We start from the raw sequence: 25,907 nt of genomic DNA on the forward strand, positions 1-25,907 counted from the left end.
CATGAGGATTAAGTTCCGATTCATATTTGCTGTAGAATAAAATATGTTTTCAGCCCCCATGAGCTTTGTCACTCGGAGAGCAGTGTATGAACTTTTGCTGCACGGCTCTGGGCTCCCTGGTGGTCTAGTGGTTAGGATTCGGCGCTCTCACCGCCGCGGCCCGGGTTCGATTCCCGGTCAGGGAAAAGTCCCTCTTCTGACCTTGAAAGCTTTTCCTTCCCGTAGGTCAGGGCTTCTCAAAATGAAGTTGCTTTTCTGACTCACAATTTGCCTAGCATGACGCGGTATCGCTCAAAATATGATTTTCGCAAGGTTCCTTTAGAGCTGCTTCCCATGGTGGGAGGCAAGGCTCTTGAGCAAGTGAGATCCTGTATTCCGAGGCGCGCTTCCTTTTGTAGGCTTCTGACCCCATGGCCTGTGGCAGGTAGTCCTCCTTTGACTGGGCCGCAGGCTTTGTCTCCAAATGGCGTCCTGGACCCACTGCAACCCACCTGTTTGCTAAAACGGAAGTCTGCCTCTGGGTAAGAAAAAGCTGAGCTGCACGTACGGAAAGCGGCAGAGGCCAGAGGCGGGGAGGGTGTGGCAAGGGCTGCCTGATTTGCATAGTGACCTGTTGCATCTTGGGAATGTACAGGCTTTGGAGCTTAACAGGTACTGCAGGTGTCTGCCTGGCCTGAGAGATGCCTGTCTGGTGCTCCCCTCAGGACACACAGGCCTTCCATTCGAGCATGGAGGGTGAGGGACATGGGTCACCCTCATATACAGGGGTGTGGGCATGGGCAGGATAGGTTGTGGGGGACCCGTCAGGGCATTGCCCGTTTGGAAGCCCGTTCGGAAGGCGAGAGGAGGCGGGGCAGGAAACTCTGCTCAATTTCTTTCCCAGAGGCCTGTGGAGAACCCTTTGCACGTTTGAGCCAGCCGGGCCTGCATCAGCAGATCCTGCTCCACTGGGAAGGGAGAGCCTGTAGGCGTAAATCAAAAAAAGGGGAGAAATCTGCAAATTCTAGTGGCAGACCCATGTTGCCCAGGAAGCAATCAGTTTCTCCTGCTCCCTATAGTGGAAAAAGACATAGGAGGTGTATTTCTCTAGGCAGGGGCTCTGTGTAGATGGCACTTCATTGCTCTGGGAAGCATCCATGCTGGTAGAAGAGTAGCAGCAGACTCCACACCTGAGGCTTGAATGGGGACCGTTGGGGAGGGGCAGTGGGAGGCCGAGGAGGGCGGAGGAAAATGCTTTTCAAAAGCATCTGCACGTTCCTACAAACCTGCTGAAAACCCATACCAGGAATGGGGCTCGAACCCATGCGGACAAACGTCCATTGGATCTTAAGTCCAACGCCTTAACCACTCGGCCACCCTGGTGAGACCCAAGGATTTACTTTCTTCAACTCCCTTTTTATGCTTGCTACTGTAGCACCAGCTGTCCAGCAAGAGGTGATTGCAGAGTTAAAAGGCTTTTGCAGGAGGTTAAAAGTAATTGCTTATAACAAACACACTGTGTGACACCTAACTTTCTCCCACTCGGACCTTACCGTTAATTTTTATATTGGAGTTAGCTTAGTCACAATAAGGGGGTGAGCAAGGCAGGCACACTAGAGCATCTACTCCCTGGTGGTCTAGTGGCTAGGATTCGGCGCTTTCACCGCCGCGGCCCGGGTTCGATTCCCGGTCAGGGAAGATCCCTCTAAAGCATAGATTGCTTAATTTGTCTGTGTATCTTTTTTAAAAGAAGGTCTTTAAAAAGGCACCCCTCCCAATAGATGAAAGCGGAGGAATGGGGCTTGTTCTCCTGTGCCCCAGGTTGCTTTGCCCCCATTGACCTAAGCCACCTTTGTGCGCACGCAGTCCCCCACCCAGTCAGGTGCTCTATGTTGGCGTGAAGTGCAGTACCAGCTCAACAGAAAGGTAAATTGCTGGAAAACCCTGCTGTGATGCATACATCTACTTTGGAGCACTCTTCTCCTTTGCACTCTTGAATGGCTTAAGCGCAATGTATTCTTCCAGCAAGCTGAATAACGAGATAGGTGAGAGAAGGTGTACCAGCTGTCTGTGCGCCATCAGCAGCCACTAGGTGTCCCTCTTGGGTTTTCCCGGGGATCCTGATTGTGCAGGAATTCATCGGTTCAGTAGCAAGGGGGAGAGGATGGCCTGTGCCTGGAAGTGACAGGCAGTCTGGTGGCATCATGAGGATTAAGTTCCGATTCATATTTGCTGTAGAATAAAATATGTTTTCAGCCCCCATGAGCTTTGTCACTCGGAGAGCAGTGTATGAACTTTTGCTGCACGGCTCTGGGCTCCCTGGTGGTCTAGTGGTTAGGATTCGGCGCTCTCACCGCCGCGGCCCGGGTTCGATTCCCGGTCAGGGAAAAGTCCCTCTTCTGACCTTGAAAGCTTTTCCTTCCCGTAGGTCAGGGCTTCTCAAAATGAAGTTGCTTTTCTGACTCACAATTTGCCTAGCATGACGCGGTATCGCTCAAAATATGATTTTCGCAAGGTTCCTTTAGAGCTGCTTCCCATGGTGGGAGGCAAGGCTCTTGAGCAAGTGAGATCCTGTATTCCGAGGCGCGCTTCCTTTTGTAGGCTTCTGACCCCATGGCCTGTGGCAGGTAGTCCTCCTTTGACTGGGCCGCAGGCTTTGTCTCCAAATGGCGTCCTGGACCCACTGCAACCCACCTGTTTGCTAAAACGGAAGTCTGCCTCTGGGTAAGAAAAAGCTGAGCTGCACGTACGGAAAGCGGCAGAGGCCAGAGGCGGGGAGGGTGTGGCAAGGGCTGCCTGATTTGCATAGTGACCTGTTGCATCTTGGGAATGTACAGGCTTTGGAGCTTAACAGGTACTGCAGGTGTCTGCCTGGCCTGAGAGATGCCTGTCTGGTGCTCCCCTCAGGACACACAGGCCTTCCATTCGAGCATGGAGGGTGAGGGACATGGGTCACCCTCATATACAGGGGTGTGGGCATGGGCAGGATAGGTTGTGGGGGACCCGTCAGGGCATTGCCCGTTTGGAAGCCCGTTCGGAAGGCGAGAGGAGGCGGGGCAGGAAACTCTGCTCAATTTCTTTCCCAGAGGCCTGTGGAGAACCCTTTGCACGTTTGAGCCAGCCGGGCCTGCATCAGCAGATCCTGCTCCACTGGGAAGGGAGAGCCTGTAGGCGTAAATCAAAAAAAGGGGAGAAATCTGCAAATTCTAGTGGCAGACCCATGTTGCCCAGGAAGCAATCAGTTTCTCCTGCTCCCTATAGTGGAAAAAGACATAGGAGGTGTATTTCTCTAGGCAGGGGCTCTGTGTAGATGGCACTTCATTGCTCTGGGAAGCATCCATGCTGGTAGAAGAGTAGCAGCAGACTCCACACCTGAGGCTTGAATGGGGACCGTTGGGGAGGGGCAGTGGGAGGCCGAGGAGGGCGGAGGAAAATGCTTTTCAAAAGCATCTGCACGTTCCTACAAACCTGCTGAAAACCCATACCAGGAATGGGGCTCGAACCCATGCGGACAAACGTCCATTGGATCTTAAGTCCAACGCCTTAACCACTCGGCCACCCTGGTGAGACCCAAGGATTTACTTTCTTCAACTCCCTTTTTATGCTTGCTACTGTAGCACCAGCTGTCCAGCAAGAGGTGATTGCAGAGTTAAAAGGCTTTTGCAGGAGGTTAAAAGTAATTGCTTATAACAAACACACTGTGTGACACCTAACTTTCTCCCACTCGGACCTTACCGTTAATTTTTATATTGGAGTTAGCTTAGTCACAATAAGGGGGTGAGCAAGGCAGGCACACTAGAGCATCTACTCCCTGGTGGTCTAGTGGCTAGGATTCGGCGCTTTCACCGCCGCGGCCCGGGTTCGATTCCCGGTCAGGGAAGATCCCTCTAAAGCATAGATTGCTTAATTTGTCTGTGTATCTTTTTTAAAAGAAGGTCTTTAAAAAGGCACCCCTCCCAATAGATGAAAGCGGAGGAATGGGGCTTGTTCTCCTGTGCCCCAGGTTGCTTTGCCCCCATTGACCTAAGCCACCTTTGTGCGCACGCAGTCCCCCACCCAGTCAGGTGCTCTATGTTGGCGTGAAGTGCAGTACCAGCTCAACAGAAAGGTAAATTGCTGGAAAACCCTGCTGTGATGCATACATCTACTTTGGAGCACTCTTCTCCTTTGCACTCTTGAATCGCTTAAGCGCAATGTATTCTTCCAGCAAGCTGAATAACGAGATAGGTGAGAGAAGGTGTACCAGCTGTCTGTGCGCCATCAGCAGCCACTAAGTGTCCCTCTTGGGTTTTCCCGGGGATCCTGATTGTGCAGGAATTCATCGGTTCAGTAGCAAGGGGGAGAGGATGGCCTGTGCCTGGAAGTGACAGGCAGTCTGGTGGCATCATGAGGATTAAGTTCCGATTCATATTTGCTGTAGAATAAAATATGTTTTCAGCCCCCATGAGCTTTGTCACTCGGAGAGCAGTGTATGAACTTTTGCTGCACGGCTCTGGGCTCCCTGGTGGTCTAGTGGTTAGGATTCGGCGCTCTCACCGCCGCGGCCCGGGTTCGATTCCCGGTCAGGGAAAAGTCCCTCTTCTGACCTTGAAAGCTTTTCCTTCCCGTAGGTCAGGGCTTCTCAAAATGAAGTTGCTTTTCTGACTCACAATTTGCCTAGCATGACGCAGTATCGCTCAAAATATGATTTTCGCAAGGTTCCTTTAGAGCTGCTTCCCATGGTGGGAGGCAAGGCTCTTGAGCAAGTGAGATCCTGTATTCCGAGGCGCGCTTCCTTTTGTAGGCTTCTGACCCCATGGCCTGTGGCAGGTAGTCCTCCTTTGACTGGGCCGCAGGCTTTGTCTCCAAATGGCGTCCTGGACCCACTGCAACCCACCTGTTTGCTAAAACGGAAGTCTGCCTCTGGGTAAGAAAAAGCTGAGCTGCACGTACGGAAAGCGGCAGAGGCCAGAGGCGGGGAGGGTGTGGCAAGGGCTGCCTGATTTGCATAGTGACCTGTTGCATCTTGGGAATGTACAGGCTTTGGAGCTTAACAGGTACTGCAGGTGTCTGCCTGGCCTGAGAGATGCCTGTCTGGTGCTCCCCTCAGGACACACAGGCCTTCCATTCGAGCATGGAGGGTGAGGGACATGGGTCACCCTCATATACAGGGGTGTGGGCATGGGCAGGATAGGTTGTGGGGGACCCGTCAGGGCATTGCCCGTTTGGAAGCCCGTTCGGAAGGCGAGAGGAGGCGGGGCAGGAAACTCTGCTCAATTTCTTTCCCAGAGGCCTGTGGAGAACCCTTTGCACGTTTGAGCCAGCCGGGCCTGCATCAGCAGATCCTGCTCCACTGGGAAGGGAGAGCCTGTAGGCGTAAATCAAAAAAAGGGGAGAAATCTGCAAATTCTAGTGGCAGACCCATGTTGCCCAGGAAGCAATCAGTTTCTCCTGCTCCCTATAGTGGAAAAAGACATAGGAGGTGTATTTCTCTAGGCAGGGGCTCTGTGTAGATGGCACTTCATTGCTCTGGGAAGCATCCATGCTGGTAGAAGAGTAGCAGCAGACTCCACACCTGAGGCTTGAATGGGGACCGTTGGGGAGGGGCAGTGGGAGGCCGAGGAGGGCGGAGGAAAATGCTTTTCAAAAGCATCTGCACGTTCCTACAAACCTGCTGAAAACCCATACCAGGAATGGGGCTCGAACCCATGCGGACAAACGTCCATTGGATCTTAAGTCCAACGCCTTAACCACTCGGCCACCCTGGTGAGACCCAAGGATTTACTTTCTTCAACTCCCTTTTTATGCTTGCTACTGTAGCACCAGCTGTCCAGCAAGAGGTGATTGCAGAGTTAAAAGGCTTTTGCAGGAGGTTAAAAGTAATTGCTTATAACAAACACACTGTGTGACACCTAACTTTCTCCCACTCGGACCTTACCGTTAATTTTTATATTGGAGTTAGCTTAGTCACAATAAGGGGGTGAGCAAGGCAGGCACACTAGAGCATCTACTCCCTGGTGGTCTAGTGGCTAGGATTCGGCGCTTTCACCGCCGCGGCCCGGGTTCGATTCCCGGTCAGGGAAGATCCCTCTAAAGCATAGATTGCTTAATTTGTCTGTGTATCTTTTTTAAAAGAAGGTCTTTAAAAAGGCACCCCTCCCAATAGATGAAAGCGGAGGAATGGGGCTTGTTCTCCTGTGCCCCAGGTTGCTTTGCCCCCATTGACCTAAGCCACCTTTGTGCGCACGCAGTCCCCCACCCAGTCAGGTGCTCTATGTTGGCGTGAAGTGCAGTACCAGCTCAACAGAAAGGTAAATTGCTGGAAAACCCTGCTGTGATGCATACATCTACTTTGGAGCACTCTTCTCCTTTGCACTCTTGAATGGCTTAAGCGCAATGTATTCTTCCAGCAAGCTGAATAACGAGATAGGTGAGAGAAGGTGTACCAGCTGTCTGTGCGCCATCAGCAGCCACTAGGTGTCCCTCTTGGGTTTTCCCGGGGATCCTGATTGTGCAGGAATTCATCGGTTCAGTAGCAAGGGGGAGAGGATGGCCTGTGCCTGGAAGTGACAGGCAGTCTGGTGGCATCATGAGGATTAAGTTCCGATTCATATTTGCTGTAGAATAAAATATGTTTTCAGCCCCCATGAGCTTTGTCACTCGGAGAGCAGTGTATGAACTTTTGCTGCACGGCTCTGGGCTCCCTGGTGGTCTAGTGGTTAGGATTCGGCGCACTCACCGCCGCGGCCCGGGTTCGATTCCCGGTCAGGGAAAAGTCCCTCTTCTGACCTTGAAAGCTTTTCCTTCCCGTAGGTCAGGGCTTCTCAAAATGAAGTTGCTTTTCTGACTCACAATTTGCCTAGCATGACGCAGTATCGCTCAAAATATGATTTTCGCAAGGTTCCTTTAGAGCTGCTTCCCATGGTGGGAGGCAAGGCTCTTGAGCAAGTGAGATCCTGTATTCCGAGGCGCGCTTCCTTTTGTAGGCTTCTGACCCCATGGCCTGTGGCAGGTAGTCCTCCTTTGACTGGGCCGCAGGCTTTGTCTCCAAATGGCGTCCTGGACCCACTGCAACCCACCTGTTTGCTAAAACGGAAGTCTGCCTCTGGGTAAGAAAAAGCTGAGCTGCACGTACGGAAAGCGGCAGAGGCCAGAGGCGGGGAGGGTGTGGCAAGGGCTGCCTGATTTGCATAGTGACCTGTTGCATCTTGGGAATGTACAGGCTTTGGAGCTTAACAGGTACTGCAGGTGTCTGCCTGGCCTGAGAGATGCCTGTCTGGTGCTCCCCTCAGGACACACAGGCCTTCCATTCGAGCATGGAGGGTGAGGGACATGGGTCACCCTCATATACAGGGGTGTGGGCATGGGCAGGATAGGTTGTGGGGGACCCGTCAGGGCATTGCCCGTTTGGAAGCCCGTTCGGAAGGCGAGAGGAGGCGGGGCAGGAAACTCTGCTCAATTTCTTTCCCAGAGGCCTGTGGAGAACCCTTTGCACGTTTGAGCCAGCCGGGCCTGCATCAGCAGATCCTGCTCCACTGGGAAGGGAGAGCCTGTAGGCGTAAATCAAAAAAAGGGGAGAAATCTGCAAATTCTAGTGGCAGACCCATGTTGCCCAGGAAGCAATCAGTTTCTCCTGCTCCCTATAGTGGAAAAAGACATAGGAGGTGTATTTCTCTAGGCAGGGGCTCTGTGTAGATGGCACTTCATTGCTCTGGGAAGCATCCATGCTGGTAGAAGAGTAGCAGCAGACTCCACACCTGAGGCTTGAATGGGGACCGTTGGGGAGGGGCAGTGGGAGGCCGAGGAGGGCGGAGGAAAATGCTTTTCAAAAGCATCTGCACGTTCCTACAAACCTGCTGAAAACCCATACCAGGAATGGGGCTCGAACCCATGCGGACAAACGTCCATTGGATCTTAAGTCCAACGCCTTAACCACTCGGCCACCCTGGTGAGACCCAAGGATTTACTTTCTTCAACTCCCTTTTTATGCTTGCTACTGTAGCACCAGCTGTCCAGCAAGAGGTGATTGCAGAGTTAAAAGGCTTTTGCAGGAGGTTAAAAGTAATTGCTTATAACAAACACACTGTGTGACACCTAACTTTCTCCCACTCGGACCTTACCGTTAATTTTTATATTGGAGTTAGCTTAGTCACAATAAGGGGGTGAGCAAGGCAGGCACACTAGAGCATCTACTCCCTGGTGGTCTAGTGGCTAGGATTCGGCGCTTTCACCGCCGCGGCCCGGGTTCGATTCCCGGTCAGGGAAGATCCCTCTAAAGCATAGATTGCTTAATTTGTCTGTGTATCTTTTTTAAAAGAAGGTCTTTAAAAAGGCACCCCTCCCAATAGATGAAAGCGGAGGAATGGGGCTTGTTCTCCTGTGCCCCAGGTTGCTTTGCCCCCATTGACCTAAGCCACCTTTGTGCGCACGCAGTCCCCCACCCAGTCAGGTGCTCTATGTTGGCGTGAAGTGCAGTACCAGCTCAACAGAAAGGTAAATTGCTGGAAAACCCTGCTGTGATGCATACATCTACTTTGGAGCACTCTTCTCCTTTGCACTCTTGAATCGCTTAAGCGCAATGTATTCTTCCAGCAAGCTGAATAACGAGATAGGTGAGAGAAGGTGTACCAGCTGTCTGTGCGCCATCAGCAGCCACTAAGTGTCCCTCTTGGGTTTTCCCGGGGATCCTGATTGTGCAGGAATTCATCGGTTCAGTAGCAAGGGGGAGAGGATGGCCTGTGCCTGGAAGTGACAGGCAGTCTGGTGGCATCATGAGGATTAAGTTCCGATTCATATTTGCTGTAGAATAAAATATGTTTTCAGCCCCCATGAGCTTTGTCACTCGGAGAGCAGTGTATGAACTTTTGCTGCACGGCTCTGGGCTCCCTGGTGGTCTAGTGGTTAGGATTCGGCGCTCTCACCGCCGCGGCCCGGGTTCGATTCCCGGTCAGGGAAAAGTCCCTCTTCTGACCTTGAAAGCTTTTCCTTCCCGTAGGTCAGGGCTTCTCAAAATGAAGTTGCTTTTCTGACTCACAATTTGCCTAGCATGACGCAGTATCGCTCAAAATATGATTTTCGCAAGGTTCCTTTAGAGCTGCTTCCCATGGTGGGAGGCAAGGCTCTTGAGCAAGTGAGATCCTGTATTCCGAGGCGCGCTTCCTTTTGTAGGCTTCTGACCCCATGGCCTGTGGCAGGTAGTCCTCCTTTGACTGGGCCGCAGGCTTTGTCTCCAAATGGCGTCCTGGACCCACTGCAACCCACCTGTTTGCTAAAACGGAAGTCTGCCTCTGGGTAAGAAAAAGCTGAGCTGCACGTACGGAAAGCGGCAGAGGCCAGAGGCGGGGAGGGTGTGGCAAGGGCTGCCTGATTTGCATAGTGACCTGTTGCATCTTGGGAATGTACAGGCTTTGGAGCTTAACAGGTACTGCAGGTGTCTGCCTGGCCTGAGAGATGCCTGTCTGGTGCTCCCCTCAGGACACACAGGCCTTCCATTCGAGCATGGAGGGTGAGGGACATGGGTCACCCTCATATACAGGGGTGTGGGCATGGGCAGGATAGGTTGTGGGGGACCCGTCAGGGCATTGCCCGTTTGGAAGCCCGTTCGGAAGGCGAGAGGAGGCGGGGCAGGAAACTCTGCTCAATTTCTTTCCCAGAGGCCTGTGGAGAACCCTTTGCACGTTTGAGCCAGCCGGGCCTGCATCAGCAGATCCTGCTCCACTGGGAAGGGAGAGCCTGTAGGCGTAAATCAAAAAAAGGGGAGAAATCTGCAAATTCTAGTGGCAGACCCATGTTGCCCAGGAAGCAATCAGTTTCTCCTGCTCCCTATAGTGGAAAAAGACATAGGAGGTGTATTTCTCTAGGCAGGGGCTCTGTGTAGATGGCACTTCATTGCTCTGGGAAGCATCCATGCTGGTAGAAGAGTAGCAGCAGACTCCACACCTGAGGCTTGAATGGGGACCGTTGGGGAGGGGCAGTGGGAGGCCGAGGAGGGCGGAGGAAAATGCTTTTCAAAAGCATCTGCACGTTCCTACAAACCTGCTGAAAACCCATACCAGGAATGGGGCTCGAACCCATGCGGACAAACGTCCATTGGATCTTAAGTCCAACGCCTTAACCACTCGGCCACCCTGGTGAGACCCAAGGATTTACTTTCTTCAACTCCCTTTTTATGCTTGCTACTGTAGCACCAGCTGTCCAGCAAGAGGTGATTGCAGAGTTAAAAGGCTTTTGCAGGAGGTTAAAAGTAATTGCTTATAACAAACACACTGTGTGACACCTAACTTTCTCCCACTCGGACCTTACCGTTAATTTTTATATTGGAGTTAGCTTAGTCACAATAAGGGGGTGAGCAAGGCAGGCACACTAGAGCATCTACTCCCTGGTGGTCTAGTGGCTAGGATTCGGCGCTTTCACCGCCGCGGCCCGGGTTCGATTCCCGGTCAGGGAAGATCCCTCTAAAGCATAGATTGCTTAATTTGTCTGTGTATCTTTTTTAAAAGAAGGTCTTTAAAAAGGCACCCCTCCCAATAGATGAAAGCGGAGGAATGGGGCTTGTTCTCCTGTGCCCCAGGTTGCTTTGCCCCCATTGACCTAAGCCACCTTTGTGCGCACGCAGTCCCCCACCCAGTCAGGTGCTCTATGTTGGCGTGAAGTGCAGTACCAGCTCAACAGAAAGGTAAATTGCTGGAAAACCCTGCTGTGATGCATACATCTACTTTGGAGCACTCTTCTCCTTTGCACTCTTGAATGGCTTAAGCGCAATGTATTCTTCCAGCAAGCTGAATAACGAGATAGGTGAGAGAAGGTGTACCAGCTGTCTGTGCGCCATCAGCAGCCACTAGGTGTCCCTCTTGGGTTTTCCCGGGGATCCTGATTGTGCAGGAATTCATCGGTTCAGTAGCAAGGGGGAGAGGATGGCCTGTGCCTGGAAGTGACAGGCAGTCTGGTGGCATCATGAGGATTAAGTTCCGATTCATATTTGCTGTAGAATAAAATATGTTTTCAGCCCCCATGAGCTTTGTCACTCGGAGAGCAGTGTATGAACTTTTGCTGCACGGCTCTGGGCTCCCTGGTGGTCTAGTGGTTAGGATTCGGCGCTCTCACCGCCGCGGCCCGGGTTCGATTCCCGGTCAGGGAAAAGTCCCTCTTCTGACCTTGAAAGCTTTTCCTTCCCGTAGGTCAGGGCTTCTCAAAATGAAGTTGCTTTTCTGACTCACAATTTGCCTAGCATGACGCAGTATCGCTCAAAATATGATTTTCGCAAGGTTCCTTTAGAGCTGCTTCCCATGGTGGGAGGCAAGGCTCTTGAGCAAGTGAGATCCTGTATTCCGAGGCGCGCTTCCTTTTGTAGGCTTCTGACCCCATGGCCTGTGGCAGGTAGTCCTCCTTTGACTGGGCCGCAGGCTTTGTCTCCAAATGGCGTCCTGGACCCACTGCAACCCACCTGTTTGCTAAAACGGAAGTCTGCCTCTGGGTAAGAAAAAGCTGAGCTGCACGTACGGAAAGCGGCAGAGGCCAGAGGCGGGGAGGGTGTGGCAAGGGCTGCCTGATTTGCATAGTGACCTGTTGCATCTTGGGAATGTACAGGCTTTGGAGCTTAACAGGTACTGCAGGTGTCTGCCTGGCCTGAGAGATGCCTGTCTGGTGCTCCCCTCAGGACACACAGGCCTTCCATTCGAGCATGGAGGGTGAGGGACATGGGTCACCCTCATATACAGGGGTGTGGGCATGGGCAGGATAGGTTGTGGGGGACCCGTCAGGGCATTGCCCGTTTGGAAGCCCGTTCGGAAGGCGAGAGGAGGCGGGGCAGGAAACTCTGCTCAATTTCTTTCCCAGAGGCCTGTGGAGAACCCTTTGCACGTTTGAGCCAGCCGGGCCTGCATCAGCAGATCCTGCTCCACTGGGAAGGGAGAGCCTGTAGGCGTAAATCAAAAAAAGGGGAGAAATCTGCAAATTCTAGTGGCAGACCCATGTTGCCCAGGAAGCAATCAGTTTCTCCTGCTCCCTATAGTGGAAAAAGACATAGGAGGTGTATTTCTCTAGGCAGGGGCTCTGTGTAGATGGCACTTCATTGCTCTGGGAAGCATCCATGCTGGTAGAAGAGTAGCAGCAGACTCCACACCTGAGGCTTGAATGGGGACCGTTGGGGAGGGGCAGTGGGAGGCCGAGGAGGGCGGAGGAAAATGCTTTTCAAAAGCATCTGCACGTTCCTACAAACCTGCTGAAAACCCATACCAGGAATGGGGCTCGAACCCATGCGGACAAACGTCCATTGGATCTTAAGTCCAACGCCTTAACCACTCGGCCACCCTGGTGAGACCCAAGGATTTACTTTCTTCAACTCCCTTTTTATGCTTGCTACTGTAGCACCAGCTGTCCAGCAAGAGGTGATTGCAGAGTTAAAAGGCTTTTGCAGGAGGTTAAAAGTAATTGCTTATAACAAACACACTGTGTGACACCTAACTTTCTCCCACTCGGACCTTACCGTTAATTTTTATATTGGAGTTAGCTTAGTCACAATAAGGGGGTGAGCAAGGCAGGCACACTAGAGCATCTACTCCCTGGTGGTCTAGTGGCTAGGATTCGGCGCTTTCACCGCCGCGGCCCGGGTTCGATTCCCGGTCAGGGAAGATCCCTCTAAAGCATAGATTGCTTAATTTGTCTGTGTATCTTTTTTAAAAGAAGGTCTTTAAAAAGGCACCCCTCCCAATAGATGAAAGCGGAGGAATGGGGCTTGTTCTCCTGTGCCCCAGGTTGCTTTGCCCCCATTGACCTAAGCCACCTTTGTGCGCACGCAGTCCCCCACCCAGTCAGGTGCTCTATGTTGGCGTGAAGTGCAGTACCAGCTCAACAGAAAGGTAAATTGCTGGAAAACCCTGCTGTGATGCATACATCTACTTTGGAGCACTCTTCTCCTTTGCACTCTTGAATCGCTTAAGCGCAATGTATTCTTCCAGCAAGCTGAATAACGAGATAGGTGAGAGAAGGTGTACCAGCTGTCTGTGCGCCATCAGCAGCCACTAAGTGTCCCTCTTGGGTTTTCCCGGGGATCCTGATTGTGCAGGAATTCATCGGTTCAGTAGCAAGGGGGAGAGGATGGCCTGTGCCTGGAAGTGACAGGCAGTCTGGTGGCATCATGAGGATTAAGTTCCGATTCATATTTGCTGTAGAATAAAATATGTTTTCAGCCCCCATGAGCTTTGTCACTCGGAGAGCAGTGTATGAACTTTTGCTGCACGGCTCTGGGCTCCCTGGTGGTCTAGTGGTTAGGATTCGGCGCTCTCACCGCCGCGGCCCGGGTTCGATTCCCGGTCAGGGAAAAGTCCCTCTTCTGACCTTGAAAGCTTTTCCTTCCCGTAGGTCAGGGCTTCTCAAAATGAAGTTGCTTTTCTGACTCACAATTTGCCTAGCATGACGCAGTATCGCTCAAAATATGATTTTCGCAAGGTTCCTTTAGAGCTGCTTCCCATGGTGGGAGGCAAGGCTCTTGAGCAAGTGAGATCCTGTATTCCGAGGCGCGCTTCCTTTTGTAGGCTTCTGACCCCATGGCCTGTGGCAGGTAGTCCTCCTTTGACTGGGCCGCAGGCTTTGTCTCCAAATGGCGTCCTGGACCCACTGCAACCCACCTGTTTGCTAAAACGGAAGTCTGCCTCTGGGTAAGAAAAAGCTGAGCTGCACGTACGGAAAGCGGCAGAGGCCAGAGGCGGGGAGGGTGTGGCAAGGGCTGCCTGATTTGCATAGTGACCTGTTGCATCTTGGGAATGTACAGGCTTTGGAGCTTAACAGGTACTGCAGGTGTCTGCCTGGCCTGAGAGATGCCTGTCTGGTGCTCCCCTCAGGACACACAGGCCTTCCATTCGAGCATGGAGGGTGAGGGACATGGGTCACCCTCATATACAGGGGTGTGGGCATGGGCAGGATAGGTTGTGGGGGACCCGTCAGGGCATTGCCCGTTTGGAAGCCCGTTCGGAAGGCGAGAGGAGGCGGGGCAGGAAACTCTGCTCAATTTCTTTCCCAGAGGCCTGTGGAGAACCCTTTGCACGTTTGAGCCAGCCGGGCCTGCATCAGCAGATCCTGCTCCACTGGGAAGGGAGAGCCTGTAGGCGTAAATCAAAAAAAGGGGAGAAATCTGCAAATTCTAGTGGCAGACCCATGTTGCCCAGGAAGCAATCAGTTTCTCCTGCTCCCTATAGTGGAAAAAGACATAGGAGGTGTATTTCTCTAGGCAGGGGCTCTGTGTAGATGGCACTTCATTGCTCTGGGAAGCATCCATGCTGGTAGAAGAGTAGCAGCAGACTCCACACCTGAGGCTTGAATGGGGACCGTTGGGGAGGGGCAGTGGGAGGCCGAGGAGGGCGGAGGAAAATGCTTTTCAAAAGCATCTGCACGTTCCTACAAACCTGCTGAAAACCCATACCAGGAATGGGGCTCGAACCCATGCGGACAAACGTCCATTGGATCTTAAGTCCAACGCCTTAACCACTCGGCCACCCTGGTGAGACCCAAGGATTTACTTTCTTCAACTCCCTTTTTATGCTTGCTACTGTAGCACCAGCTGTCCAGCAAGAGGTGATTGCAGAGTTAAAAGGCTTTTGCAGGAGGTTAAAAGTAATTGCTTATAACAAACACACTGTGTGACACCTAACTTTCTCCCACTCGGACCTTACCGTTAATTTTTATATTGGAGTTAGCTTAGTCACAATAAGGGGGTGAGCAAGGCAGGCACACTAGAGCATCTACTCCCTGGTGGTCTAGTGGCTAGGATTCGGCGCTTTCACCGCCGCGGCCCGGGTTCGATTCCCGGTCAGGGAAGATCCCTCTAAAGCATAGATTGCTTAATTTGTCTGTGTATCTTTTTTAAAAGAAGGTCTTTAAAAAGGCACCCCTCCCAATAGATGAAAGCGGAGGAATGGGGCTTGTTCTCCTGTGCCCCAGGTTGCTTTGCCCCCATTGACCTAAGCCACCTTTGTGCGCACGCAGTCCCCCACCCAGTCAGGTGCTCTATGTTGGCGTGAAGTGCAGTACCAGCTCAACAGAAAGGTAAATTGCTGGAAAACCCTGCTGTGATGCATACATCTACTTTGGAGCACTCTTCTCCTTTGCACTCTTGAATGGCTTAAGCGCAATGTATTCTTCCAGCAAGCTGAATAACGAGATAGGTGAGAGAAGGTGTACCAGCTGTCTGTGCGCCATCAGCAGCCACTAGGTGTCCCTCTTGGGTTTTCCCGGGGATCCTGATTGTGCAGGAATTCATCGGTTCAGTAGCAAGGGGGAGAGGATGGCCTGTGCCTGGAAGTGACAGGCAGTCTGGTGGCATCATGAGGATTAAGTTCCGATTCATATTTGCTGTAGAATAAAATATGTTTTCAGCCCCCATGAGCTTTGTCACTCGGAGAGCAGTGTATGAACTTTTGCTGCACGGCTCTGGGCTCCCTGGTGGTCTAGTGGTTAGGATTCGGCGCACTCACCGCCGCGGCCCGGGTTCGATTCCCGGTCAGGGAAAAGTCCCTCTTCTGACCTTGAAAGCTTTTCCTTCCCGTAGGTCAGGGCTTCTCAAAATGAAGTTGCTTTTCTGACTCACAATTTGCCTAGCATGACGCAGTATCGCTCAAAATATGATTTTCGCAAGGTTCCTTTAGAGCTGCTTCCCATGGTGGGAGGCAAGGCTCTTGAGCAAGTGAGATCCTGTATTCCGAGGCGCGCTTCCTTTTGTAGGCTTCTGACCCCATGGCCTGTGGCAGGTAGTCCTCCTTTGACTGGGCCGCAGGCTTTGTCTCCAAATGGCGTCCTGGACCCACTGCAACCCACCTGTTTGCTAAAACGGAAGTCTGCCTCTGGGTAAGAAAAAGCTGAGCTGCACGTACGGAAAGCGGCAGAGGCCAGAGGCGGGGAGGGTGTGGCAAGGGCTGCCTGATTTGCATAGTGACCTGTTGCATCTTGGGAATGTACAGGCTTTGGAGCTTAACAGGTACTGCAGGTGTCTGCCTGGCCTGAGAGATGCCTGTCTGGTGCTCCCCTCAGGACACACAGGCCTTCCATTCGAGCATGGAGGGTGAGGGACATGGGTCACCCTCATATACAGGGGTGTGGGCATGGGCAGGATAGGTTGTGGGGGACCCGTCAGGGCATTGCCCGTTTGGAAGCCCGTTCGGAAGGCGAGAGGAGGCGGGGCAGGAAACTCTGCTCAATTTCTTTCCCAGAGGCCTGTGGAGAACCCTTTGCACGTTTGAGCCAGCCGGGCCTGCATCAGCAGATCCTGCTCCACTGGGAAGGGAGAGCCTGTAGGCGTAAATCAAAAAAAGGGGAGAAATCTGCAAATTCTAGTGGCAGACCCATGTTGCCCAGGAAGCAATCAGTTTCTCCTGCTCCCTATAGTGGAAAAAGACATAGGAGGTGTATTTCTCTAGGCAGGGGCTCTGTGTAGATGGCACTTCATTGCTCTGGGAAGCATCCATGCTGGTAGAAGAGTAGCAGCAGACTCCACACCTGAGGCTTGAATGGGGACCGTTGGGGAGGGGCAGTGGGAGGCCGAGGAGGGCGGAGGAAAATGCTTTTCAAAAGCATCTGCACGTTCCTACAAACCTGCTGAAAACCCATACCAGGAATGGGGCTCGAACCCATGCGGACAAACGTCCATTGGATCTTAAGTCCAACGCCTTAACCACTCGGCCACCCTGGTGAGACCCAAGGATTTACTTTCTTCAACTCCCTTTTTATGCTTGCTACTGTAGCACCAGCTGTCCAGCAAGAGGTGATTGCAGAGTTAAAAGGCTTTTGCAGGAGGTTAAAAGTAATTGCTTATAACAAACACACTGTGTGACACCTAACTTTCTCCCACTCGGACCTTACCGTTAATTTTTATATTGGAGTTAGCTTAGTCACAATAAGGGGGTGAGCAAGGCAGGCACACTAGAGCATCTACTCCCTGGTGGTCTAGTGGCTAGGATTCGGCGCTTTCACCGCCGCGGCCCGGGTTCGATTCCCGGTCAGGGAAGATCCCTCTAAAGCATAGATTGCTTAATTTGTCTGTGTATCTTTTTTAAAAGAAGGTCTTTAAAAAGGCACCCCTCCCAATAGATGAAAGCGGAGGAATGGGGCTTGTTCTCCTGTGCCCCAGGTTGCTTTGCCCCCATTGACCTAAGCCACCTTTGTGCGCACGCAGTCCCCCACCCAGTCAGGTGCTCTATGTTGGCGTGAAGTGCAGTACCAGCTCAACAGAAAGGTAAATTGCTGGAAAACCCTGCTGTGATGCATACATCTACTTTGGAGCACTCTTCTCCTTTGCACTCTTGAATCGCTTAAGCGCAATGTATTCTTCCAGCAAGCTGAATAACGAGATAGGTGAGAGAAGGTGTACCAGCTGTCTGTGCGCCATCAGCAGCCACTAAGTGTCCCTCTTGGGTTTTCCCGGGGATCCTGATTGTGCAGGAATTCATCGGTTCAGTAGCAAGGGGGAGAGGATGGCCTGTGCCTGGAAGTGACAGGCAGTCTGGTGGCATCATGAGGATTAAGTTCCGATTCATATTTGCTGTAGAATAAAATATGTTTTCAGCCCCCATGAGCTTTGTCACTCGGAGAGCAGTGTATGAACTTTTGCTGCACGGCTCTGGGCTCCCTGGTGGTCTAGTGGTTAGGATTCGGCGCTCTCACCGCCGCGGCCCGGGTTCGATTCCCGGTCAGGGAAAAGTCCCTCTTCTGACCTTGAAAGCTTTTCCTTCCCGTAGGTCAGGGCTTCTCAAAATGAAGTTGCTTTTCTGACTCACAATTTGCCTAGCATGACGCAGTATCGCTCAAAATATGATTTTCGCAAGGTTCCTTTAGAGCTGCTTCCCATGGTGGGAGGCAAGGCTCTTGAGCAAGTGAGATCCTGTATTCCGAGGCGCGCTTCCTTTTGTAGGCTTCTGACCCCATGGCCTGTGGCAGGTAGTCCTCCTTTGACTGGGCCGCAGGCTTTGTCTCCAAATGGCGTCCTGGACCCACTGCAACCCACCTGTTTGCTAAAACGGAAGTCTGCCTCTGGGTAAGAAAAAGCTGAGCTGCACGTACGGAAAGCGGCAGAGGCCAGAGGCGGGGAGGGTGTGGCAAGGGCTGCCTGATTTGCATAGTGACCTGTTGCATCTTGGGAATGTACAGGCTTTGGAGCTTAACAGGTACTGCAGGTGTCTGCCTGGCCTGAGAGATGCCTGTCTGGTGCTCCCCTCAGGACACACAGGCCTTCCATTCGAGCATGGAGGGTGAGGGACATGGGTCACCCTCATATACAGGGGTGTGGGCATGGGCAGGATAGGTTGTGGGGGACCCGTCAGGGCATTGCCCGTTTGGAAGCCCGTTCGGAAGGCGAGAGGAGGCGGGGCAGGAAACTCTGCTCAATTTCTTTCCCAGAGGCCTGTGGAGAACCCTTTGCACGTTTGAGCCAGCCGGGCCTGCATCAGCAGATCCTGCTCCACTGGGAAGGGAGAGCCTGTAGGCGTAAATCAAAAAAAGGGGAGAAATCTGCAAATTCTAGTGGCAGACCCATGTTGCCCAGGAAGCAATCAGTTTCTCCTGCTCCCTATAGTGGAAAAAGACATAGGAGGTGTATTTCTCTAGGCAGGGGCTCTGTGTAGATGGCACTTCATTGCTCTGGGAAGCATCCATGCTGGTAGAAGAGTAGCAGCAGACTCCACACCTGAGGCTTGAATGGGGACCGTTGGGGAGGGGCAGTGGGAGGCCGAGGAGGGCGGAGGAAAATGCTTTTCAAAAGCATCTGCACGTTCCTACAAACCTGCTGAAAACCCATACCAGGAATGGGGCTCGAACCCATGCGGACAAACGTCCATTGGATCTTAAGTCCAACGCCTTAACCACTCGGCCACCCTGGTGAGACCCAAGGATTTACTTTCTTCAACTCCCTTTTTATGCTTGCTACTGTAGCACCAGCTGTCCAGCAAGAGGTGATTGCAGAGTTAAAAGGCTTTTGCAGGAGGTTAAAAGTAATTGCTTATAACAAACACACTGTGTGACACCTAACTTTCTCCCACTCGGACCTTACCGTTAATTTTTATATTGGAGTTAGCTTAGTCACAATAAGGGGGTGAGCAAGGCAGGCACACTAGAGCATCTACTCCCTGGTGGTCTAGTGGCTAGGATTCGGCGCTTTCACCGCCGCGGCCCGGGTTCGATTCCCGGTCAGGGAAGATCCCTCTAAAGCATAGATTGCTTAATTTGTCTGTGTATCTTTTTTAAAAGAAGGTCTTTAAAAAGGCACCCCTCCCAATAGATGAAAGCGGAGGAATGGGGCTTGTTCTCCTGTGCCCCAGGTTGCTTTGCCCCCATTGACCTAAGCCACCTTTGTGCGCACGCAGTCCCCCACCCAGTCAGGTGCTCTATGTTGGCGTGAAGTGCAGTACCAGCTCAACAGAAAGGTAAATTGCTGGAAAACCCTGCTGTGATGCATACATCTACTTTGGAGCACTCTTCTCCTTTGCACTCTTGAATGGCTTAAGCGCAATGTATTCTTCCAGCAAGCTGAATAACGAGATAGGTGAGAGAAGGTGTACCAGCTGTCTGTGCGCCATCAGCAGCCACTAGGTGTCCCTCTTGGGTTTTCCCGGGGATCCTGATTGTGCAGGAATTCATCGGTTCAGTAGCAAGGGGGAGAGGATGGCCTGTGCCTGGAAGTGACAGGCAGTCTGGTGGCATCATGAGGATTAAGTTCCGATTCATATTTGCTGTAGAATAAAATATGTTTTCAGCCCCCATGAGCTTTGTCACTCGGAGAGCAGTGTATGAACTTTTGCTGCACGGCTCTGGGCTCCCTGGTGGTCTAGTGGTTAGGATTCGGCGCTCTCACCGCCGCGGCCCGGGTTCGATTCCCGGTCAGGGAAAAGTCCCTCTTCTGACCTTGAAAGCTTTTCCTTCCCGTAGGTCAGGGCTTCTCAAAATGAAGTTGCTTTTCTGACTCACAATTTGCCTAGCATGACGCAGTATCGCTCAAAATATGATTTTCGCAAGGTTCCTTTAGAGCTGCTTCCCATGGTGGGAGGCAAGGCTCTTGAGCAAGTGAGATCCTGTATTCCGAGGCGCGCTTCCTTTTGTAGGCTTCTGACCCCATGGCCTGTGGCAGGTAGTCCTCCTTTGACTGGGCCGCAGGCTTTGTCTCCAAATGGCGTCCTGGACCCACTGCAACCCACCTGTTTGCTAAAACGGAAGTCTGCCTCTGGGTAAGAAAAAGCTGAGCTGCACGTACGGAAAGCGGCAGAGGCCAGAGGCGGGGAGGGTGTGGCAAGGGCTGCCTGATTTGCATAGTGACCTGTTGCATCTTGGGAATGTACAGGCTTTGGAGCTTAACAGGTACTGCAGGTGTCTGCCTGGCCTGAGAGATGCCTGTCTGGTGCTCCCCTCAGGACACACAGGCCTTCCATTCGAGCATGGAGGGTGAGGGACATGGGTCACCCTCATATACAGGGGTGTGGGCATGGGCAGGATAGGTTGTGGGGGACCCGTCAGGGCATTGCCCGTTTGGAAGCCCGTTCGGAAGGCGAGAGGAGGCGGGGCAGGAAACTCTGCTCAATTTCTTTCCCAGAGGCCTGTGGAGAACCCTTTGCACGTTTGAGCCAGCCGGGCCTGCATCAGCAGATCCTGCTCCACTGGGAAGGGAGAGCCTGTAGGCGTAAATCAAAAAAAGGGGAGAAATCTGCAAATTCTAGTGGCAGACCCATGTTGCCCAGGAAGCAATCAGTTTCTCCTGCTCCCTATAGTGGAAAAAGACATAGGAGGTGTATTTCTCTAGGCAGGGGCTCTGTGTAGATGGCACTTCATTGCTCTGGGAAGCATCCATGCTGGTAGAAGAGTAGCAGCAGACTCCACACCTGAGGCTTGAATGGGGACCGTTGGGGAGGGGCAGTGGGAGGCCGAGGAGGGCGGAGGAAAATGCTTTTCAAAAGCATCTGCACGTTCCTACAAACCTGCTGAAAACCCATACCAGGAATGGGGCTCGAACCCATGCGGACAAACGTCCATTGGATCTTAAGTCCAACGCCTTAACCACTCGGCCACCCTGGTGAGACCCAAGGATTTACTTTCTTCAACTCCCTTTTTATGCTTGCTACTGTAGCACCAGCTGTCCAGCAAGAGGTGATTGCAGAGTTAAAAGGCTTTTGCAGGAGGTTAAAAGTAATTGCTTATAACAAACACACTGTGTGACACCTAACTTTCTCCCACTCGGACCTTACCGTTAATTTTTATATTGGAGTTAGCTTAGTCACAATAAGGGGGTGAGCAAGGCAGGCACACTAGAGCATCTACTCCCTGGTGGTCTAGTGGCTAGGATTCGGCGCTTTCACCGCCGCGGCCCGGGTTCGATTCCCGGTCAGGGAAGATCCCTCTAAAGCATAGATTGCTTAATTTGTCTGTGTATCTTTTTTAAAAGAAGGTCTTTAAAAAGGCACCCCTCCCAATAGATGAAAGCGGAGGAATGGGGCTTGTTCTCCTGTGCCCCAGGTTGCTTTGCCCCCATTGACCTAAGCCACCTTTGTGCGCACGCAGTCCCCCACCCAGTCAGGTGCTCTATGTTGGCGTGAAGTGCAGTACCAGCTCAACAGAAAGGTAAATTGCTGGAAAACCCTGCTGTGATGCATACATCTACTTTGGAGCACTCTTCTCCTTTGCACTCTTGAATCGCTTAAGCGCAATGTATTCTTCCAGCAAGCTGAATAACGAGATAGGTGAGAGAAGGTGTACCAGCTGTCTGTGCGCCATCAGCAGCCACTAAGTGTCCCTCTTGGGTTTTCCCGGGGATCCTGATTGTGCAGGAATTCATCGGTTCAGTAGCAAGGGGGAGAGGATGGCCTGTGCCTGGAAGTGACAGGCAGTCTGGTGGCATCATGAGGATTAAGTTCCGATTCATATTTGCTGTAGAATAAAATATGTTTTCAGCCCCCATGAGCTTTGTCACTCGGAGAGCAGTGTATGAACTTTTGCTGCACGGCTCTGGGCTCCCTGGTGGTCTAGTGGTTAGGATTCGGCGCTCTCACCGCCGCGGCCCGGGTTCGATTCCCGGTCAGGGAAAAGTCCCTCTTCTGACCTTGAAAGCTTTTCCTTCCCGTAGGTCAGGGCTTCTCAAAATGAAGTTGCTTTTCTGACTCACAATTTGCCTAGCATGACGCAGTATCGCTCAAAATATGATTTTCGCAAGGTTCCTTTAGAGCTGCTTCCCATGGTGGGAGGCAAGGCTCTTGAGCAAGTGAGATCCTGTATTCCGAGGCGCGCTTCCTTTTGTAGGCTTCTGACCCCATGGCCTGTGGCAGGTAGTCCTCCTTTGACTGGGCCGCAGGCTTTGTCTCCAAATGGCGTCCTGGACCCACTGCAACCCACCTGTTTGCTAAAACGGAAGTCTGCCTCTGGGTAAGAAAAAGCTGAGCTGCACGTACGGAAAGCGGCAGAGGCCAGAGGCGGGGAGGGTGTGGCAAGGGCTGCCTGATTTGCATAGTGACCTGTTGCATCTTGGGAATGTACAGGCTTTGGAGCTTAACAGGTACTGCAGGTGTCTGCCTGGCCTGAGAGATGCCTGTCTGGTGCTCCCCTCAGGACACACAGGCCTTCCATTCGAGCATGGAGGGTGAGGGACATGGGTCACCCTCATATACAGGGGTGTGGGCATGGGCAGGATAGGTTGTGGGGGACCCGTCAGGGCATTGCCCGTTTGGAAGCCCGTTCGGAAGGCGAGAGGAGGCGGGGCAGGAAACTCTGCTCAATTTCTTTCCCAGAGGCCTGTGGAGAACCCTTTGCACGTTTGAGCCAGCCGGGCCTGCATCAGCAGATCCTGCTCCACTGGGAAGGGAGAGCCTGTAGGCGTAAATCAAAAAAAGGGGAGAAATCTGCAAATTCTAGTGGCAGACCCATGTTGCCCAGGAAGCAATCAGTTTCTCCTGCTCCCTATAGTGGAAAAAGACATAGGAGGTGTATTTCTCTAGGCAGGGGCTCTGTGTAGATGGCACTTCATTGCTCTGGGAAGCATCCATGCTGGTAGAAGAGTAGCAGCAGACTCCACACCTGAGGCTTGAATGGGGACCGTTGGGGAGGGGCAGTGGGAGGCCGAGGAGGGCGGAGGAAAATGCTTTTCAAAAGCATCTGCACGTTCCTACAAACCTGCTGAAAACCCATACCAGGAATGGGGCTCGAACCCATGCGGACAAACGTCCATTGGATCTTAAGTCCAACGCCTTAACCACTCGGCCACCCTGGTGAGACCCAAGGATTTACTTTCTTCAACTCCCTTTTTATGCTTGCTACTGTAGCACCAGCTGTCCAGCAAGAGGTGATTGCAGAGTTAAAAGGCTTTTGCAGGAGGTTAAAAGTAATTGCTTATAACAAACACACTGTGTGACACCTAACTTTCTCCCACTCGGACCTTACCGTTAATTTTTATATTGGAGTTAGCTTAGTCACAATAAGGGGGTGAGCAAGGCAGGCACACTAGAGCATCTACTCCCTGGTGGTCTAGTGGCTAGGATTCGGCGCTTTCACCGCCGCGGCCCGGGTTCGATTCCCGGTCAGGGAAGATCCCTCTAAAGCATAGATTGCTTAATTTGTCTGTGTATCTTTTTTAAAAGAAGGTCTTTAAAAAGGCACCCCTCCCAATAGATGAAAGCGGAGGAATGGGGCTTGTTCTCCTGTGCCCCAGGTTGCTTTGCCCCCATTGACCTAAGCCACCTTTGTGCGCACGCAGTCCCCCACCCAGTCAGGTGCTCTATGTTGGCGTGAAGTGCAGTACCAGCTCAACAGAAAGGTAAATTGCTGGAAAACCCTGCTGTGATGCATACATCTACTTTGGAGCACTCTTCTCCTTTGCACTCTTGAATGGCTTAAGCGCAATGTATTCTTCCAGCAAGCTGAATAACGAGATAGGTGAGAGAAGGTGTACCAGCTGTCTGTGCGCCATCAGCAGCCACTAGGTGTCCCTCTTGGGTTTTCCCGGGGATCCTGATTGTGCAGGAATTCATCGGTTCAGTAGCAAGGGGGAGAGGATGGCCTGTGCCTGGAAGTGACAGGCAGTCTGGTGGCATCATGAGGATTAAGTTCCGATTCATATTTGCTGTAGAATAAAATATGTTTTCAGCCCCCATGAGCTTTGTCACTCGGAGAGCAGTGTATGAACTTTTGCTGCACGGCTCTGGGCTCCCTGGTGGTCTAGTGGTTAGGATTCGGCGCTCTCACCGCCGCGGCCCGGGTTCGATTCCCGGTCAGGGAAAAGTCCCTCTTCTGACCTTGAAAGCTTTTCCTTCCCGTAGGTCAGGGCTTCTCAAAATGAAGTTGCTTTTCTGACTCACAATTTGCCTAGCATGACGCAGTATCGCTCAAAATATGATTTTCGCAAGGTTCCTTTAGAGCTGCTTCCCATGGTGGGAGGCAAGGCTCTTGAGCAAGTGAGATCCTGTATTCCGAGGCGCGCTTCCTTTTGTAGGCTTCTGACCCCATGGCCTGTGGCAGGTAGTCCTCCTTTGACTGGGCCGCAGGCTTTGTCTCCAAATGGCGTCCTGGACCCACTGCAACCCACCTGTTTGCTAAAACGGAAGTCTGCCTCTGGGTAAGAAAAAGCTGAGCTGCACGTACGGAAAGCGGCAGAGGCCAGAGGCGGGGAGGGTGTGGCAAGGGCTGCCTGATTTGCATAGTGACCTGTTGCATCTTGGGAATGTACAGGCTTTGGAGCTTAACAGGTACTGCAGGTGTCTGCCTGGCCTGAGAGATGCCTGTCTGGTGCTCCCCTCAGGACACACAGGCCTTCCATTCGAGCATGGAGGGTGAGGGACATGGGTCACCCTCATATACAGGGGTGTGGGCATGGGCAGGATAGGTTGTGGGGGACCCGTCAGGGCATTGCCCGTTTGGAAGCCCGTTCGGAAGGCGAGAGGAGGCGGGGCAGGAAACTCTGCTCAATTTCTTTCCCAGAGGCCTGTGGAGAACCCTTTGCACGTTTGAGCCAGCCGGGCCTGCATCAGCAGATCCTGCTCCACTGGGAAGGGAGAGCCTGTAGGCGTAAATCAAAAAAAGGGGAGAAATCTGCAAATTCTAGTGGCAGACCCATGTTGCCCAGGAAGCAATCAGTTTCTCCTGCTCCCTATAGTGGAAAAAGACATAGGAGGTGTATTTCTCTAGGCAGGGGCTCTGTGTAGATGGCACTTCATTGCTCTGGGAAGCATCCATGCTGGTAGAAGAGTAGCAGCAGACTCCACACCTGAGGCTTGAATGGGGACCGTTGGGGAGGGGCAGTGGGAGGCCGAGGAGGGCGGAGGAAAATGCTTTTCAAAAGCATCTGCACGTTCCTACAAACCTGCTGAAAACCCATACCAGGAATGGGGCTCGAACCCATGCGGACAAACGTCCATTGGATCTTAAGTCCAACGCCTTAACCACTCGGCCACCCTGGTGAGACCCAAGGATTTACTTTCTTCAACTCCCTTTTTATGCTTGCTACTGTAGCACCAGCTGTCCAGCAAGAGGTGATTGCAGAGTTAAAAGGCTTTTGCAGGAGGTTAAAAGTAATTGCTTATAACAAACACACTGTGTGACACCTAACTTTCTCCCACTCGGACCTTACCGTTAATTTTTATATTGGAGTTAGCTTAGTCACAATAAGGGGGTGAGCAAGGCAGGCACACTAGAGCATCTACTCCCTGGTGGTCTAGTGGCTAGGATTCGGCGCTTTCACCGCCGCGGCCCGGGTTCGATTCCCGGTCAGGGAAGATCCCTCTAAAGCATAGATTGCTTAATTTGTCTGTGTATCTTTTTTAAAAGAAGGTCTTTAAAAAGGCACCCCTCCCAATAGATGAAAGCGGAGGAATGGGGCTTGTTCTCCTGTGCCCCAGGTTGCTTTGCCCCCATTGACCTAAGCCACCTTTGTGCGCACGCAGTCCCCCACCCAGTCAGGTGCTCTATGTTGGCGTGAAGTGCAGTACCAGCTCAACAGAAAG

General features: G+C 52.3%; 36 non-coding genes across 36 annotated transcripts; 24 read left to right on the top strand and 12 right to left on the bottom strand.

The window, feature by feature from the left end:
• The first annotated feature begins 113 nt into the window (after positions 1 to 113).
• On the top strand, positions 114 to 185 carry TRNAE-CUC (transfer RNA glutamic acid (anticodon CUC)). Its single transcript has one exon. It is a non-coding gene; the product is annotated as a tRNA-Glu (tRNA).
• A 1,094-nt stretch (positions 186 to 1,279) lies between these two features.
• Positions 1,280 to 1,362, bottom strand: TRNAL-UAA (transfer RNA leucine (anticodon UAA)). The gene has a single exon. It is a non-coding gene; the product is annotated as a tRNA-Leu (tRNA).
• A 243-nt stretch (positions 1,363 to 1,605) lies between these two features.
• Positions 1,606 to 1,677, top strand: TRNAE-UUC (transfer RNA glutamic acid (anticodon UUC)). The gene has a single exon. It is a non-coding gene; the product is annotated as a tRNA-Glu (tRNA).
• A 618-nt stretch (positions 1,678 to 2,295) lies between these two features.
• TRNAE-CUC (transfer RNA glutamic acid (anticodon CUC)) lies at positions 2,296 to 2,367 on the top strand. Its single transcript has one exon. It is a non-coding gene; the product is annotated as a tRNA-Glu (tRNA).
• Positions 2,368 to 3,461: 1,094 nt separating this feature from the next.
• TRNAL-UAA (transfer RNA leucine (anticodon UAA)) lies at positions 3,462 to 3,544 on the bottom strand. Its single transcript has one exon. It is a non-coding gene; the product is annotated as a tRNA-Leu (tRNA).
• Positions 3,545 to 3,787: 243 nt separating this feature from the next.
• On the top strand, positions 3,788 to 3,859 carry TRNAE-UUC (transfer RNA glutamic acid (anticodon UUC)). Its single transcript has one exon. It is a non-coding gene; the product is annotated as a tRNA-Glu (tRNA).
• A 618-nt stretch (positions 3,860 to 4,477) lies between these two features.
• Positions 4,478 to 4,549, top strand: TRNAE-CUC (transfer RNA glutamic acid (anticodon CUC)). The gene has a single exon. It is a non-coding gene; the product is annotated as a tRNA-Glu (tRNA).
• Positions 4,550 to 5,643: 1,094 nt separating this feature from the next.
• Positions 5,644 to 5,726, bottom strand: TRNAL-UAA (transfer RNA leucine (anticodon UAA)). Its single transcript has one exon. It is a non-coding gene; the product is annotated as a tRNA-Leu (tRNA).
• A 243-nt stretch (positions 5,727 to 5,969) lies between these two features.
• Positions 5,970 to 6,041, top strand: TRNAE-UUC (transfer RNA glutamic acid (anticodon UUC)). The gene has a single exon. It is a non-coding gene; the product is annotated as a tRNA-Glu (tRNA).
• Positions 6,042 to 6,659: 618 nt separating this feature from the next.
• Positions 6,660 to 6,731, top strand: TRNAE-CUC (transfer RNA glutamic acid (anticodon CUC)). The gene has a single exon. It is a non-coding gene; the product is annotated as a tRNA-Glu (tRNA).
• Positions 6,732 to 7,825: 1,094 nt separating this feature from the next.
• TRNAL-UAA (transfer RNA leucine (anticodon UAA)) lies at positions 7,826 to 7,908 on the bottom strand. The gene has a single exon. It is a non-coding gene; the product is annotated as a tRNA-Leu (tRNA).
• Positions 7,909 to 8,151: 243 nt separating this feature from the next.
• TRNAE-UUC (transfer RNA glutamic acid (anticodon UUC)) lies at positions 8,152 to 8,223 on the top strand. The gene has a single exon. It is a non-coding gene; the product is annotated as a tRNA-Glu (tRNA).
• Positions 8,224 to 8,841: 618 nt separating this feature from the next.
• On the top strand, positions 8,842 to 8,913 carry TRNAE-CUC (transfer RNA glutamic acid (anticodon CUC)). Its single transcript has one exon. It is a non-coding gene; the product is annotated as a tRNA-Glu (tRNA).
• A 1,094-nt stretch (positions 8,914 to 10,007) lies between these two features.
• On the bottom strand, positions 10,008 to 10,090 carry TRNAL-UAA (transfer RNA leucine (anticodon UAA)). Its single transcript has one exon. It is a non-coding gene; the product is annotated as a tRNA-Leu (tRNA).
• A 243-nt stretch (positions 10,091 to 10,333) lies between these two features.
• Positions 10,334 to 10,405, top strand: TRNAE-UUC (transfer RNA glutamic acid (anticodon UUC)). The gene has a single exon. It is a non-coding gene; the product is annotated as a tRNA-Glu (tRNA).
• Positions 10,406 to 11,023: 618 nt separating this feature from the next.
• On the top strand, positions 11,024 to 11,095 carry TRNAE-CUC (transfer RNA glutamic acid (anticodon CUC)). Its single transcript has one exon. It is a non-coding gene; the product is annotated as a tRNA-Glu (tRNA).
• Positions 11,096 to 12,189: 1,094 nt separating this feature from the next.
• Positions 12,190 to 12,272, bottom strand: TRNAL-UAA (transfer RNA leucine (anticodon UAA)). Its single transcript has one exon. It is a non-coding gene; the product is annotated as a tRNA-Leu (tRNA).
• A 243-nt stretch (positions 12,273 to 12,515) lies between these two features.
• On the top strand, positions 12,516 to 12,587 carry TRNAE-UUC (transfer RNA glutamic acid (anticodon UUC)). Its single transcript has one exon. It is a non-coding gene; the product is annotated as a tRNA-Glu (tRNA).
• A 618-nt stretch (positions 12,588 to 13,205) lies between these two features.
• TRNAE-CUC (transfer RNA glutamic acid (anticodon CUC)) lies at positions 13,206 to 13,277 on the top strand. The gene has a single exon. It is a non-coding gene; the product is annotated as a tRNA-Glu (tRNA).
• Positions 13,278 to 14,371: 1,094 nt separating this feature from the next.
• Positions 14,372 to 14,454, bottom strand: TRNAL-UAA (transfer RNA leucine (anticodon UAA)). Its single transcript has one exon. It is a non-coding gene; the product is annotated as a tRNA-Leu (tRNA).
• A 243-nt stretch (positions 14,455 to 14,697) lies between these two features.
• TRNAE-UUC (transfer RNA glutamic acid (anticodon UUC)) lies at positions 14,698 to 14,769 on the top strand. The gene has a single exon. It is a non-coding gene; the product is annotated as a tRNA-Glu (tRNA).
• A 618-nt stretch (positions 14,770 to 15,387) lies between these two features.
• Positions 15,388 to 15,459, top strand: TRNAE-CUC (transfer RNA glutamic acid (anticodon CUC)). Its single transcript has one exon. It is a non-coding gene; the product is annotated as a tRNA-Glu (tRNA).
• A 1,094-nt stretch (positions 15,460 to 16,553) lies between these two features.
• On the bottom strand, positions 16,554 to 16,636 carry TRNAL-UAA (transfer RNA leucine (anticodon UAA)). Its single transcript has one exon. It is a non-coding gene; the product is annotated as a tRNA-Leu (tRNA).
• Positions 16,637 to 16,879: 243 nt separating this feature from the next.
• TRNAE-UUC (transfer RNA glutamic acid (anticodon UUC)) lies at positions 16,880 to 16,951 on the top strand. The gene has a single exon. It is a non-coding gene; the product is annotated as a tRNA-Glu (tRNA).
• Positions 16,952 to 17,569: 618 nt separating this feature from the next.
• Positions 17,570 to 17,641, top strand: TRNAE-CUC (transfer RNA glutamic acid (anticodon CUC)). Its single transcript has one exon. It is a non-coding gene; the product is annotated as a tRNA-Glu (tRNA).
• Positions 17,642 to 18,735: 1,094 nt separating this feature from the next.
• On the bottom strand, positions 18,736 to 18,818 carry TRNAL-UAA (transfer RNA leucine (anticodon UAA)). The gene has a single exon. It is a non-coding gene; the product is annotated as a tRNA-Leu (tRNA).
• Positions 18,819 to 19,061: 243 nt separating this feature from the next.
• TRNAE-UUC (transfer RNA glutamic acid (anticodon UUC)) lies at positions 19,062 to 19,133 on the top strand. Its single transcript has one exon. It is a non-coding gene; the product is annotated as a tRNA-Glu (tRNA).
• A 618-nt stretch (positions 19,134 to 19,751) lies between these two features.
• TRNAE-CUC (transfer RNA glutamic acid (anticodon CUC)) lies at positions 19,752 to 19,823 on the top strand. Its single transcript has one exon. It is a non-coding gene; the product is annotated as a tRNA-Glu (tRNA).
• A 1,094-nt stretch (positions 19,824 to 20,917) lies between these two features.
• TRNAL-UAA (transfer RNA leucine (anticodon UAA)) lies at positions 20,918 to 21,000 on the bottom strand. Its single transcript has one exon. It is a non-coding gene; the product is annotated as a tRNA-Leu (tRNA).
• Positions 21,001 to 21,243: 243 nt separating this feature from the next.
• TRNAE-UUC (transfer RNA glutamic acid (anticodon UUC)) lies at positions 21,244 to 21,315 on the top strand. Its single transcript has one exon. It is a non-coding gene; the product is annotated as a tRNA-Glu (tRNA).
• Positions 21,316 to 21,933: 618 nt separating this feature from the next.
• TRNAE-CUC (transfer RNA glutamic acid (anticodon CUC)) lies at positions 21,934 to 22,005 on the top strand. The gene has a single exon. It is a non-coding gene; the product is annotated as a tRNA-Glu (tRNA).
• Positions 22,006 to 23,099: 1,094 nt separating this feature from the next.
• TRNAL-UAA (transfer RNA leucine (anticodon UAA)) lies at positions 23,100 to 23,182 on the bottom strand. The gene has a single exon. It is a non-coding gene; the product is annotated as a tRNA-Leu (tRNA).
• A 243-nt stretch (positions 23,183 to 23,425) lies between these two features.
• Positions 23,426 to 23,497, top strand: TRNAE-UUC (transfer RNA glutamic acid (anticodon UUC)). Its single transcript has one exon. It is a non-coding gene; the product is annotated as a tRNA-Glu (tRNA).
• Positions 23,498 to 24,115: 618 nt separating this feature from the next.
• TRNAE-CUC (transfer RNA glutamic acid (anticodon CUC)) lies at positions 24,116 to 24,187 on the top strand. The gene has a single exon. It is a non-coding gene; the product is annotated as a tRNA-Glu (tRNA).
• A 1,094-nt stretch (positions 24,188 to 25,281) lies between these two features.
• On the bottom strand, positions 25,282 to 25,364 carry TRNAL-UAA (transfer RNA leucine (anticodon UAA)). Its single transcript has one exon. It is a non-coding gene; the product is annotated as a tRNA-Leu (tRNA).
• A 243-nt stretch (positions 25,365 to 25,607) lies between these two features.
• TRNAE-UUC (transfer RNA glutamic acid (anticodon UUC)) lies at positions 25,608 to 25,679 on the top strand. Its single transcript has one exon. It is a non-coding gene; the product is annotated as a tRNA-Glu (tRNA).
• Positions 25,680 to 25,907: the final 228 nt, after the last annotated feature.

The sequence above is a fragment of the Lissotriton vulgaris genome, chromosome 4_1 (genome assembly GCF_964263255.1).
Source record: "Lissotriton vulgaris chromosome 4_1, aLisVul1.2, whole genome shotgun sequence".
Taxonomy (NCBI): domain Eukaryota; kingdom Metazoa; phylum Chordata; class Amphibia; order Caudata; family Salamandridae; genus Lissotriton; species Lissotriton vulgaris.